The 10,759-nt window shown below is 53.7% G+C and overlaps 1 long non-coding RNA gene and 1 pseudogene across 3 annotated transcripts; one reads left to right on the top strand and one right to left on the bottom strand.

The window, feature by feature from the left end:
• Positions 1-396: 396 nt before the first annotated feature.
• On the bottom strand, positions 397-3,489 carry LOC144291663 (uncharacterized). 3 transcript variants are annotated; one of them, XR_013359043.1, is made up of 3 exons: positions 3,280-3,489; positions 2,857-2,981; positions 397-588 (listed from the first exon to the last, which is right to left on the bottom strand). It is a non-coding gene; the product is annotated as an uncharacterized LOC144291663 (long non-coding RNA). The 3 variants fall into 3 exon arrangements; XR_013359044.1 differs by having other exon boundaries at positions 397-2,131; XR_013359045.1 differs by having other exon boundaries at positions 2,857-3,017.
• A 605-nt stretch (positions 3,490-4,094) lies between these two features.
• Positions 4,095-10,292, top strand: LOC144291662 (small EDRK-rich factor 1 pseudogene; annotated as a pseudogene).
• The last annotated feature ends 467 nt before the right edge of the window (positions 10,293-10,759 follow it).

Below are 10,759 nucleotides of genomic sequence, written 5' to 3' on the forward strand. Positions count from 1 at the left end.
ACAAGCATTATTTCTACCAAAAGCAAAATTGGCAGCCACATACAGAGGGAAGCTTAAAGACCCCCCTGCACACCTACCCCACCCCCAAAGTCTCTTCCACTAGCCAACTGCAGCCTGAAATTACACCAACAAAGACTCATTGTTAGGAGTTAAGCATTTCAAAGGCAAATGGAAGCAGGAGAGCAGGGTTGGGGAGGTCTTCACAGTCTCTGGGTTCCACAGAAGCAGAGAGGGGAGGGTCGTGAGGGGGGCCAAGGGGCCGCTGGGAGCCAATTCTGCAAGCTTGACTGCCTGACCCAGGTCTGTGCACGCAGACACCCTCTGGAAACCCTTGAGGCTGAGAGCCAGGGAGAGGCGTGTGAAGTCAAGGCTCAGAGTAAATCAGCAAAGAGAAAATTAAGAGGATCAATAAAAGAGTTTAATGAAACATAAACAGGTTCAGGGAGGGCTTAAATAAATTCGCGGTCAATCCATAGCAGGTTGTTAAGGAACATCCCTGACTCTTGGAGTTTGATGTTGCGGAAAACACCCGCATCCTCCTTGCGGGCGCTCTGGGAGCTCTGCCAAGGGCTGCATTCCTGGCCTGAGCTGCAGATACAGGAAGGGGGGATTTTCTCATTAATTCGTAATCAGGGGTCCAGAATGGAGGGTGAGAGGATGTCCCAAAAACTCTTGCAAGGCCAGCAACGGGCCACAGCCCAGGAGGCAGAGGGCAGACCAGACAGACATGCAGGACCTCATCTGTCCCAGGCACTTCCACCGTCCCAGCTCAGCAACCCCTCCCAGAGGGATACAGGAACCTGAGGTCACTGCTGTGCCATGACCCAGAAGTGCCCCCTCAGGACCTCTGCCTACCCCATACCGCTTGTCCTCTGATGCAAACCCCCATGTTGATAGAGGAGCAGGGTGCCCCGCCAGTAGGTCCATGCTGGGGGAGAAGGGTAAAGCCCCTCTGCTTTTGTGCTTCCTCAAACTACCAAATCCTTGCCTCTCTTGTTTCCCAGCATCTCCAGAGTCTCCAAGACTCTGCTCAGAGGGGAGAAACCAGGCCCCAATGTGACAGCTTGCACCTGACTGTCTCTGACTCTCCTGCCACCCCCACCCTTCTCCCAGGTGGAAGGAAAAAGCCGTCCGTGTCTGCCTGGCTGGCTGAAGCTCTTCTAGCAAATCCTCCACCCTCACCAGAGCGGCAAGGCTCAGAGCCAACCATGCTAGACGGGAAAGGCATTCTCCCTTCACCAAAGAGGAAACGCTTTGGGCTGAGGCCACAGCGCCGGGCTCTAAATATGAAGCCGTAGAAAAGAAACTAGTGAACACAGCCCTGTCACATTCTCCCATAGTAAACTGTGTAGCCCACAAAAGACATTTATGCCTTTGGCTTCCAAGAAAATGGGAGTGGAGCCTGCCCAGACAGTATGCTCTGGGGTTGGCTGGGTACATGTGGACACTAGGTGAAGTTCCTATCTCTCTCTCTCTCTCTCTCTCTCTCTCTCTCTCTGTGTGTGTCTCTCTGTCTCTCTCTCTCTTTAGGAATTATTTACTCATGAGAGACACACAGAGAGAGAGACCAGAGTCCTGATTCCTCTAGGCTGACCAAGTCAGGAGACAGCATGATCCCTCACCACACCCGCTCCACTGGGCCTTGGCTTCCACACTAACTGACATCCTCTTTCCAGCACAATCTGGAGCCCCAGTCAATCCTCCAAACATGCTCCCTCTGGCTCAGGTTACCATATACATAGCCAGCATTTCCTTTCTTCTTTGAGAAGAAATCCAGACCTGGAAATATTCCAAGGCTTTGCAGAGCTCTTTGAAAACTTTGTCCCCACTTTCCTCCTCCTGGTGACTCCCCAGTATCTGCACCAGCGCATCTTCCCCATCCCGGGCCCCTGTTCTGGTCTCACGATGGCCGGACTCTCCAATTGCAGTCCAGGGTAGCAAGCAGCTCACAGGGCACATAAAAACTTCCCTAGCTTTTTAGGGATTCCTGACAAGACTCTCAAATAAAATGGGTATATAGTGGGCAGCCTCAGTTCATCCATGTGCAATCGTGAAGCTTTTTTCTTTATACCGTCCAGTAGAAATTCTGCTTTCTGAGTACCCAGCTCCTCCATAGTATTAGAAGGGCTCCCTGCGGGAAGAGGGTGGAGGAGGGAAGAGAGCTTAGTCTTCCCAAATAAATGTGTCTTTGGCCCTTCTGATCATTTCTCAGCCAGTTCTGGCTGCAGCAGTGCAATTTCAGGTAAATATGATCACAGATAGATATGGCTTTGCTCACTGATAATATGTTCAAGTCTGCATCTCAGCACTCAGGCGGAGGGCTGCAACCAGGCACTGCAAGCCCACCCTCAGGGAGGGGGTGCCATGTCTCCCCCGGGCCTCTGCTAGAATGTGCGCTCCTGTACATCCTGCGGGGAAGGACTTTTCTCTCCCAGGGCAGCCTACAGGCTCCTCTCTTAGCTAACCTCCAGATACTTTATGGTGGAAGCATGGAACCTCCTAGGTCCTTTCATGGCCCTCCCAGAACCAAGAGATGCTGGTGGAAGGCTGCCTCGCCCTCCTCAGGACGGTGAACCCCATTACAGGTCTCCATGTCCCCGCTTCCGGGGCACCTGCAGTCGGCACCAGCCATTGGAAACAGACACCTGGCCCAGGTCACCCTCAAACCTCACAACCTCACAGGTAAATCTCTTGAGGCCTCTTTTCCCACACACACACACACACACACACACACACACAGCTTGGCTGGAATTAGGAACAGGAGAGGCAAACAGCCCTGGCCCACAAAAAAAAAGGAGGTCAAAGGAATGCCATTCTAATTCTGCCCCACTCCCTCCTGGGCTCCTACTCCCTCACCGTGGTCCTCAAAGGCAAAGGAGAAGAGCACTGTAGGAGGAGTCCTTTGGAACACTGTGGCTTCTCCGACAGAGCACGCTGGACTCGGGCCGCTCGGTCAGCCTCAGCCGTGCCTCCCCACAGGGCTGCGTCAAGGAAGGAAAATCGGTCTTCATCCGAGCCTAGATCCAAGCATTTAGATTTTCCTCCCAGGGGAGGTCAGGAGAGCTCTTTGCCCCACCCAAGAAGCCAGGGCCCGGTTGCATCTAACCCAATGAGACTCGGAGCAGGGGGGAGTCAGCCAGGAGGAGGACGGGGCTCTGCTGGACCAGAGGGCAGCGGATGCCCAGTCACCACCCTGGGGCTGCCTGCCCACCTCCTCACCCTATCCCCGGGCCTCTCCGCCCTCCCCTGTTCTCCCGGACTCCCTGAGAGAGCACCCACCTAGGAGCCTATGGAGGTGCAGGAACCCGCTGTCCGCACCGCCTGGGCACCAGCGACCACGGTTTCATCATCTGAGACGGAGACAACAGGAGAGGATGGTCGAAGGACAGAGGATGTTTGTTCTCAGAGAGCGGCCATCAGAAGGAAAGCCACGAGGTCCCCCACACCCGAGGCAGCTCCCTGCCCTCCGGGGTGCCCCTCCCACGGTGGGCAAGGTCTGGCGGGGCGGGGCCAGGAGGGGCGGGGCTGGGGCGGGGTCTGGGGGCGGGGCCTGGTGGGGCGGGGCCAGAAGGGGTGGAGCTGGGGGGGGCCTGGCGGGGTGGCCTGATGGGGCGGGGCCTGGTGGGGCGGGGCCTGGGGTGGCCTGATGGGGCGGGGCCAGGAGGGGCGGGGCTGGGGGCCTGGCGGGGGGCCTGGTGGGGCGGGGCCAGAAGGGGCGGGGCGGGGGGCCTGGCGGGGGGCCTGGTGGGGCGGGGCCAGAAGGGGTGGAGCTGGGGGGGCCTGGCGGGGTGGCCTGATGGGGCGGGGCCTGGTGGGGCGGGGCCTGGGGTGGCCTGATGGGGCGGGGCCAGGAGGGGCGGGGCTGGGGGCCTGGCGGGGGGCCTGGTGGGGCGGGGCCAGAAGGGGCGGGGCTGGGGGCCTGGCGGGGGGCCTGGTGGGGCGGGGCCAGAAGGGGCGGGGCGGGGGGCCTGGCGGGGGGCCTGGTGGGGCGGGGCCAGGAGGGGTGGGGCCTGGAGGGGCGGGGCTGGGGGCGGGACCTGGGGGGGCCTGATGGGGCGGGGCCAGGAGGGGCGGGGCCAGGAGGGGCGGGGCCTTGCTGCCAGCGGGGTTGGACGGCCAGCAGGTGCTCTCCTGGAGGGAACGGCCCGCAGGTACAGCCCTCCCTCTCGTCTCCTTTTGCTTCTCAGGTTTTTATTCCCATGCCCTCTGTCCGCCAGCTGGCCTCAGTCCCGGTTTCTCTTCCCGCCTAACTTCAACCTCCACCTGCCCCTCGCGGCCACGGCCCCGTTGAGGCCACGACCTCTCAGACACCCGACAACCTCTGCCCCCATCTTTAGATGCAGCTCAGGCTGAGGCAATGCACCAGAGCTGTCCGAGGCCGGCCCGCGGCGCCCGGCTCCCGTCGCCAGTCGCCAGCCCACCGCAGCCTCGGCCGGCGGGGCTGTCTGCAGAGCGAGGCCCCGGGGGGTGACGCAGTTGCTCGCAGGCTTAGACGATGGGGAAGGCGGGGCTGCGGCTTTGAACCGGTGCACGGACGTGCTCCCGCCCCCTCGCCTCCACCAGCCTCGGCCCTGGGACAGCCGCCGGCCCCCGCGGCCCCTGGACGCCGTCCCTGACGCCCCCATCACCTGCCGCCCGCCCGCCCCCCCGCGGCCTCCGCTGCCCGCAGCACTGGCCCCGGGTAGAGCCCGTTAGTGGCGAAGCCGGCAGCGCGTGGGACGAGGGGTGGAGGCTCTCGGAGAAGAAGGGGGTGGACAGAGGATGACCAGCTCCTCGGTGCCGACCACGGAAAGCCAAGCCTCCCCCAACCGCGGAGAAGGCGAAGGTGGCTGATAGTTTCCACTTTCTATTCCTCGTCTTGCCGGAGAATTTTGCTGAGCAAAATGGAATGTTCGGGAGCGCCGGGGTGGCTCTGTCGGCTAAGCCCCAGGCCTCGGCTCAGGTCACCATCCCGGGTGCTGGGATCAGGGCTGCGCACTGGGCTCCTTGCTCAGCAGGGAGCCTGCGTGTCCCTCTCCCTCTGTGCGCCCCCACCCCCTTGTGCACGCGCGCTCTCTCCCTCTGTCAAGTAAGTAAATAAAATATATTTTTTTTAATGGAATGTTCACCCCTTCTCTGGATGGTGGCCAAGGAAGGTCAAATGGCAGCAGAAAGAAGCGAGGAATACCAAAGGGATGCGGTGGGGACAAGGAATGGAGGCAGTACTTACTTCCCCAAAACCTGAGAGCTTGGTTTCCTCTGGATCCAGACACCTGTGGACTTGGGCATAAGCAACAAGACACCACCTCACTCGTAATGAGAGCAGTATTGTGCGGAGCTTCTGCAGCTGAATCCTGGCTTCTAATCAGAGCCACGCACCAGTGTGGAATGTTCCAGCAAGTTATAGAACTGTGGAACCTCCATGTCCTCATCTGTAAAATGGGGATAAGCAGAACCCAGCCCACAGAGTCGATGAAACCTCTAAATGAAGAGACGTATGTACAAAACTAAGCACAGAAACTGGCATTTACTAAGTGGACAGTAAGTGACCGCCATCATCCACTTTGTCAGAGAGAGGACAAAGAGCCCCATCATTTTTCCTGCCTCTTGACAAACCTGCCCCCTGCCTGAACGGCCCTGCAGTGTTACAGGAACAGGGCTGGCCAGCTGGAGAAGCTGCGTGGGAAGCTGGACTGTTTGTTTTCTCATCCCTTCGGTTAATATTCCACTTGTCTGCAAGAAGTAAGAAAAGGATTGCTTTATAGGACAGCACTGCCCTTTCTGCCTCTTCCTTTGCCGCAAGGAAACTTCTGGTCTTTGAAAGGCAGGCTTTGTGTCATTCTCCAATTCATTTCCTTAGTGCTTCACCCAGTTTTGGGGGGTAGTCTCACCAAACATCTGAAGATTTCCATTTCCTTTATTGCTTTGCCTCTTCCTCCTCTGTTTTTCATATTCCTTGCCTCTTTTCATGTCTAGCTAAAGTGAAGATTTGAGTCTTATTAACAGTCTGACCCTCCACCTCCACAGAGCATCTGGGTGTCAGAATATCATAACCTGGGTGTCACTCAAACCTTCTCCCTGCATCAGGCATCACTCACACGGCACCACAGACCTGAGCCATAGTCGGTGAGAGTGAACATGACCCAGTGGTTTGCAAGGTGAGGGGTCCGGTCTTAAAGAGGTGGACAGGGACTCCAGCCAGTTCCACCACCCCCAGCCTTGATCCAGACCCAGATCTCTCCATAAGCACCCCCGGCCTAGGGGGAAGTAAGTGTTCCCTCTCTTTGGGGCCAATGCAACACCCACCGGGAGAAGACAGCGTCTACCATGGGCATTTTTCAGTACTGTCAGTATTTTCAGACTGAGCCTGTGCCCTCAGCCATTTCTGTTTAGCCAGGAGGCATTCCCTACCACCCACCACTACCACTCAGGTCTCCCTAAAGGCAGCCATTGGACTCACAGGTCACAAGAAGACCTGTCCAGATGCAACCCTACCAGACACATATGCTTAGGAGAAGACGGAAAGTTGCACTCTGCCCAGCAGCGATGGTCTTTCCAACCTCTGCAAGGCCATGTAGACCCACTCAGGAGAGGGGAAGGGAGGACAAGAAGGGAAGGAAGCAAAGAGAGAACTGAAGAGAGGCTCCTGACAGCTAGTGTCAAAATCTGCAGGAAGTGCAGGTCCTTGCGACTCTCCACAAGCCCCAGTGGTCAGGTGGAAAGAAAGGTGGCTGACCCTGGCCTCTCCTCATGTATGCGGCCCTCCAGATCACCTTCTGCAACTCCCGGGCCCCATCTGGAGCCCCACTGGCATTTGGTCTAGTCCATAGACGTTTCTGAGGTGCCAGCACCGTGACAATCCCGTCCCACCATCCCACCGCCATCACCTTTGTGCCAGTGGTGGAAGTCGGCACCCTGGAGGGCTCCTCAGCTCTGATTCTTGTCAGCAATAACCCGAGAGTGGCCAGACGTGGCCTGGTGGCTGGAGGCCCTTCAGGAGGCTGGGCCTGAGTGTGAGGGCAGCAAGCAGCTGGCCAAATGGGGATGTAGGGACAGAATGTGAAGGCCAGCTACTGGGCAGACCCACAGAAGGTGTGGGGAAGACCCCAGCAAAGATGCCTCCTGGGCGGGAGACTGTGCAAAGTCTCCCTTAGGAGATCCAGAATGAAACCGTGGACCACCACTACCTATTCCTCTGCCCAAGACCCCTGAATTAAGAACCTTCTGGACTGAGTTGGGGGGCAGGTAAGCGAGCTCCCCTGGTGCCAGCTCGTTGGGCAAAGCAGCCAGCCAGCCCTCAGACAGGCTAGTGCAATCATTTTATTCCTTTGCTCGGTGTTATCTTGTTTGTTGGCTTCCTTTCTTTCTGTTTCCTTTCCCATTTTTGGCTTCCTCATTTACATCGTGTTCTACTAAGGATTATGTGCTTCAGAAGCTAAGGGAAAGGCCAGGAAGCTGGAGCAGCATAGGAGGTTTTAGGCTGCTCTGAAAGCGCCAGGGCCCTTCAGTAGGGTGGAATCATTTGTATCTAGCGCCATCTTTGGGCCATTCCTTGGACCTGCAACTGACTGTGTATCCCTTCTATTTGCCTTCAATGTTTGAAAAGCCTTTTTCTTGACTGCTAGTTTAGGAAAAAAGGCCAGTCTCACTTAGCAAAAAGTCTGAGTTGGAGATCATTTATTTCTTTCTTTTTTTAAGTAGACTTCACACCCAACATGGGGCTTGAACTCATGACCCAGAGATCAAGCTGTTGCATACTCTACCAACTGAGCCAGCCAGGCCATCCTGGAGATCATTTCTGAGTGAAACAATGTTTTAAATTTTTCAGAAGATTACAGTAACAGTTACTGGCCCAGGAAGCAGGCCCAGGACCTGGTCTAGTCTTCTAGGAAATGGGAAGTTCTTGATGAGTAAGATGCCGTGAGTAGTTCAATCTTCGCGAACACCTAGATAAAATCATTTTTACATGTGAAAGAAACTCTGAGTTTTACCCTTAAGAAGAGTTCAGTGAGTCCACCTTTCCCCAGCAGCACCCTGCACAGCCTCTCACCACCCAGCACCTCCTGTCTTGGGCTATCAGAGCAAAAGTCATGTCTTCTCACAGCTGTGCACTCCTTATGAGCCTAATCCCTCTGTAGTGGCAGATGTGCCTGCATGCTGGTGTTGGCTCTGGGCACACGTGGGGTTTCTCCTGCAAACACCCTACCTCCCATGGGAATCATGAACTCAGATGGCCAAACCCAACACTGTCATTACCAGGAATATACCCTTCAGAGAAATACACAAGTGTGAAATGCCATTGGAATACAGTTATTCATGGTGTGTTTTTAATAGCAAAACATCAACAATAATCTAAATGCTTCTCAACAAGAGAATATAAAATGAACCATGGTATAGGACATAGCAGAGGCACTGTTCAGCATAGGACCCACGCAGGCTTAGCCTTCAAGACCTGCAGGTGGGTGAACCCCTGCTCTTCCAGGCTCCATCCAGTGGTTGGCATGGCCGCTGGAAATCAATGAGAACTGTTGGCCAGAAACACATGAAGAAATCCCAGAAAATTAGCAAGAGAAAAAGAAAAGAGGTTACCTGACTACCTCTCAGAGAAAGCAGAGGGACTCTAAGATCACACAACAAAAGCAGAAAGTAGCAGAAGCAAAAGAAGTCCACACAGACAAGAGAAAAATGATGACTCTTTGGAAAGCCTAAGCGCTACTGTCAACTGGGTGCCCTACATTCTAGGATCCAGATTTTGTAGAGCGAACAGTCATCACATCTGTTGTAGCATATCCTTATGAAATTATTTTAAACTTCACCTTCCAGCTTGACTTAATGTGATGCTATAAGCCATTCTTCAAAGAATAAAACGCTAACCATGAAAAAAACATTAGCTGTGGGACAATACATTAGAATACTAGGTAGCCATTAAAAAAAAGAGAATAATGTGGGCAGCTCTGGTGGCTCAGCGGTTTAGCAGCGCCTTCAGCCCAGGGCATGATCCTGGAGACCCAGGATTGAGTCCCGCATCAGGCTTCCTGCACGGAGCCTGCTTCTCCCTCTGCCTCTCTCTGTTTCTCATAAATAAATAATTTTTAAAAAAAGAGAGAATAATGTGAGAAGATCTCCAAGATACAGTGTTATATGAAAAAGATGCACATAGTAATGCTAACATACAAAGGTGTGAGCATGTGTGTGTCAGGGTATGAAATGTATGCAATTGAATATTTGTGAGAGTACACAAGAAACTAATAACATTGGAGCCTTTGGGAAGGGGATCTGAGTGGCCGTGGACAGGAATGAGAGGGAGACTTTTGTACATTTCAACTTTTTTTTTTTTTACATTTCAACTTTAAACCAGTTTTTTTAAAGATTTATTTGTTTATTTATTTGAAAGAGAGCACGAAAGGGAGGGGTAGAGGGAAAGGGAGAGAGAATCTCAAGCAGCCTCTTCACTGAACACTGAGCCTAATGCAGGGCTCTATCTCTTGACCCTGAGACCACGACCTGAGCCGAAACCAAGAGTCACACACTTAACCGAGTGTCCCACTCAGATGCCCCCATAAACCAATTTATTTTAAATAAGTGTACCTACCTTTTCAAAAGTATTTAAAGAAATAGCTTCTGCCACATGGAGGCTGGCCAGAAGTTGGAAGGGAAGCACTCTGGCAGACTATACACAGAAAATTGAGAATATGGGCAGCCCAGGTGGCCCAGTGGTTTAGCGCTGCTTTCAGCCCACGTCGTGATCCTGGAGACCCAGAATCGAGTCCCACGTCAGGCTCCCTTCACGGAGCCTGCTTCTCCCTCTGCCCGTCTCTCTCTCTCTCTCTCTCTGTCTGTCATGAATAAATAAATAAAATCTAAAAAAAAAAAAGTAGAGAATATATTTTGTAGATAGATTAGCAAATTTCATTCACTTCTCTATATTCGCTTCTTTTGTTATTCCAGGGCCTTTGGTAAGGTACTGCTGCACATTCCCGGCTTATGTCAGCCATGCTGCAGGATTCTTCAGTTAGCAATACCAAAAATGCCAAGATGTGCTCTTGCCTTCAAAGAGTTCCTAGTTTCCTGAGGTCAAGAAATACATGTAACACCTTGCAGTTAAAAATTCAGATTACTGGGGTGCCTGGATGGCTCAGTTGGTTAAGCATTGGCCTCTGGCTCAGGTCATGATCTCAAGGTCCTGGGATGGAGCCTCATGTCAGGCTCCTTGCTCAGCGGTGAATCTGCTTCTCCCTCTGCTCCTCCCCCTGCTCGTGCTCTCTCTCTCTCTCTCTCTTTCTCAAAGAAATAAAATCTTTTTAAAAAATTCAGATTATCTCTTACTATGCAATAAACTACTACCAAATTTAATGACTTCAAATAATAATTTGCTGTTATCCTCTTATGCCCCAAGGGTTAACTGAGATCATCTGGTGGTTGCAGCCTGAAGCTGGCTGGATTGGAGTCATCCAAAGTTTCCCCTGGGCTGGACATTGAAGATGATGTCTTCACTCACATGTCTGGCTCCACGGCTGGGTGCTGGCCCAACACCTCTCTCCATGTAGCCCCTCCAAAAGGCTAGTTTGGCTTCCACACAGCATGGCTGTCGTAGCTGGGAAAGGGCTTCTCCCAGAAGCTGCAGGACTTCTTATAACTCAGAAGTCATGCAGAGCCTTCTGCTGTATTGGTCAAAAGCAAGTCACAGGGCCAGCCCAGATTCAAAAGGAGAGGACTGGACAAGGCATGAATAATGGGAGGCCTGGTTCATTAGACAGTCATCTTTGGAAAATGGCCACCA

The sequence above is a fragment of the Canis aureus genome, chromosome 20 (genome assembly GCF_053574225.1).
Source record: "Canis aureus isolate CA01 chromosome 20, VMU_Caureus_v.1.0, whole genome shotgun sequence".
In the NCBI taxonomy this organism is placed as follows: Eukaryota; Metazoa; Chordata; class Mammalia; order Carnivora; family Canidae; genus Canis; species Canis aureus.